Source organism: Sinocyclocheilus anshuiensis, unplaced genomic scaffold, assembly GCF_001515605.1.
Source record: "Sinocyclocheilus anshuiensis isolate Anshui unplaced genomic scaffold, SAMN03320099.WGS_v1.1 scaffold169, whole genome shotgun sequence".
Taxonomy (NCBI): Eukaryota; Metazoa; Chordata; class Actinopteri; order Cypriniformes; family Cyprinidae; genus Sinocyclocheilus; species Sinocyclocheilus anshuiensis.
This window is the reverse complement of record NW_015539818.1, coordinates 179,650-182,430: the sequence shown is the minus strand read 5'-3', so window position 1 is coordinate 182,430 and position 2,781 is coordinate 179,650. Positions and strand designations below refer to the sequence as shown.

Here is a 2,781-nt window from a genome sequence, read left to right as displayed (position 1 = left end):
GAACTTTCAGCTTTGTAACTTTGCAGATATTGTTTATGCTCAAACAGCAACATTAGACACTGACTAACGTTAAAAAAGTGAAATCGCAATCAACCACCCCTTTAAGACAAACTGTTTGCTCCTGATGCATTTCCTCATTTGTACAATCATTACATTATGGGTTATGGGTCATTTTTAAGTTGTCATGAATAAAAGCATCTCCTAAATGAATAAATGTAAATGCGATGCACAACCAACACGTTCTCACTCCAAACTCGTCACATATTGACGCTTGGTCAGGACCCCTCTGGCGTTGCTTTTTGACGCTCAAGGTACCACTTTAGTGTCACTTTTCGACATGCAAGGTCCTCAGTTGTTTGTCTTAATTTAATGGTTTGCATGCATTTGTAAAAAACGGAAGCCTTTAATCTTCTTATCCACAAGCGTGGTTATTAAGCGTCAAGTTATTTAGGGATTCTTCTCAGCCTCAATATCTGCCCAAACTTGAAAAAGGCTTCAATCAACTTCAGAGGCTGCATGGAATAACTCAAAACATCTGATTCTTCATCATCAAAGCAATTTATTGAAAATCTTTCAGCAACAACTTGATCTTCCTTTGCTTATTTTCAGAGTTCAATTCAGATGCTTATCTCAGATGCTTAGCTTAATAACCTATACAGAGAAAATATAGTGTGCCAAACTCCTCAACCTGAATGGCACACACACACCTGGACAGAGTATGAGCGACCACAGGACTTAATATCAGTTTCCGAGTCATCATGTGGTTGACACATCCCACAAGGACACTGACACTGTAGATCATAACATACTTCTAGAGAAACTAGAAAACTGGGTCAGGCTTTCTGGGATGGTAATCAAATGGTTCGAGAAAGAACCAAATTGCCCATCACAGCTATGCAGATGACACCCAGGTTTACCTAGCCTTATCTCCAAATGACTACAGCCCCATTGACTCCCTCTGCCAATTCATTGATGAAATTAATAGTTGGATGTGCCAGAATTTTCTTCAGTTAAACAAGGAGAAAACTGAAGTCGTTGCATTTGGAAACAAAGACGAAGTTCTCAAGGTGAATGCATACCTTGACTCTAGGGGTCAAACAACAGACAGCTGCAGCTCATCCAGAACGCTGCTGCCAGAATTCTGACAAGAACCAGAAAATCTCAGCATATCACAGATTTATTCATAGAAATATTGTAGAAAGCAATATTATGTTGCCATATTGAAATAAAGGTTTTAAAATAAAAATGTTAACTTCCACATTCAAATAAGGATTTTAAAATGCAGGCTAAGTGTCACTAATTAAACAAGTGTATATTCACCTAATTGTCAGCCTCTTACATGTATGCTTCTCGTAAACAATTAGTTAATATGCATTAGGGCTGCCCTCAACTAAAGATTTTTCTGGTCGACTTGTAGTCGTTCATTTTAAGCATTAGTCGACTATTAGTCGCACTTGTATTAATAAACCACATAAATCATAATAATGAACCTTTAATTGCCTACATAGCCTAATAAGCGCGCCTATATGCATGTTTCATGCGGATTACATAATCTGAGAATATTTGTTTTCTATTTGAATTGGTTCATTTAAAAGTTTCACTCTCTATAGATATATTTTTCATGTCTGTAATAAGGCAAGAATACACTGAGTTTCGAAGTGACGCTCTCAAGTTCACGGAGTCTGAGACGGCAGAAAGCGCCTCCTGTTTGCTTTAATTATTTTACAAAAGCGCAACGTTTCGTTGATATTCTGAGTGCACACAAATAAACGTAGAGTCTTTACAGATACAAAAGATGCATTTCTCTTATCTGTATGACCAAAAATTACGAAGAATTTTAAGAGCAAAAGTCCTAAATTTAGGACTGACGCCCATTATTTTTAAGATTTTCTCCTAAATCAGCGAGTTATGAGCTGCTTTTAGCCTTAAGATGTTTTGTGAATACGGGCCCAGATGTGCTAAAACATTAGCCACATTTAAATGCAGACTCAAAACTCATCTATTTAGCTGTGCATTTATTGAATGAGCACTATGCTACGTCCGAACTGATTGCACTGTATTTTATGTATAATCATTTTCTATTTTTAACGGTTTTAAATGAATTTTAAATCAATTTCTAAATCATTTTAAAAGTTTTTAAGTTCCCTGTTTTATTGTTGTGATTTTTTTTATGATTATTTTACTTCCTTTTATGTAAACCACTTTGAAGTACCATTGTGTATGAAATGTGCTATATAAATAAACTTGCCTTACCTTATCAGTAGCGTCTCAAAGTTGATGAACACGTGGCTTTTCCCAGCTGTCTTTGAACAAACTCAGCATGTGGTTTACTCCAAACTCAATGGCTATATCCGTGCATGCTTTAGCAATCTTCCTCCTTTGGTTTTGTAACCAGTATCAACACCAACTTGGGTAGGAGAAGTACATTCACTTTGCCAACAGAGATCCCTCTGCACACTGATAATCAAACAAGCACACCTGGTTCTATGTAACATGTGAAGTTTCAATGGCCAATCAGCTTCCTTGTTTCTTCCAGGTTGCACTATGTGCCCACAATCAATAGTATCCATTCATTTTGATCTCAAATCAAAACTCATTTCATCTGATAGATTTTTTTTTCTTTATTTAACAATGGTGAATATAATTTTTTTTCTTACAATTTCAAGTTTAGCTCAACACCTCCCAATTGAGCTCCTGGTCAACTGACCCAAGGAGGTCACACACTTCTTGGCTGACATTCAATCTCTTTACTGTTCCTCAGTGGGAATCAAAACAACCAAG

The 2,781-nt window shown here is 36.6% G+C and overlaps 1 protein-coding gene across 1 annotated transcript in view; it reads right to left on the bottom strand.

The window, feature by feature from the left end:
• Window positions 1-2,347, bottom strand: part of itga7 (integrin, alpha 7) — a 39,887-nt gene extending 37,540 nt beyond the window's left edge. Inside the window, exon 1 of the mRNA XM_016480128.1 lies at window positions 2,254-2,347. The gene's annotated coding sequence lies outside the window, so the exon portion shown is untranslated. The remainder of the gene's footprint in view (window positions 1-2,253) is intronic.
• Window positions 2,348-2,781: the final 434 nt, after the last annotated feature.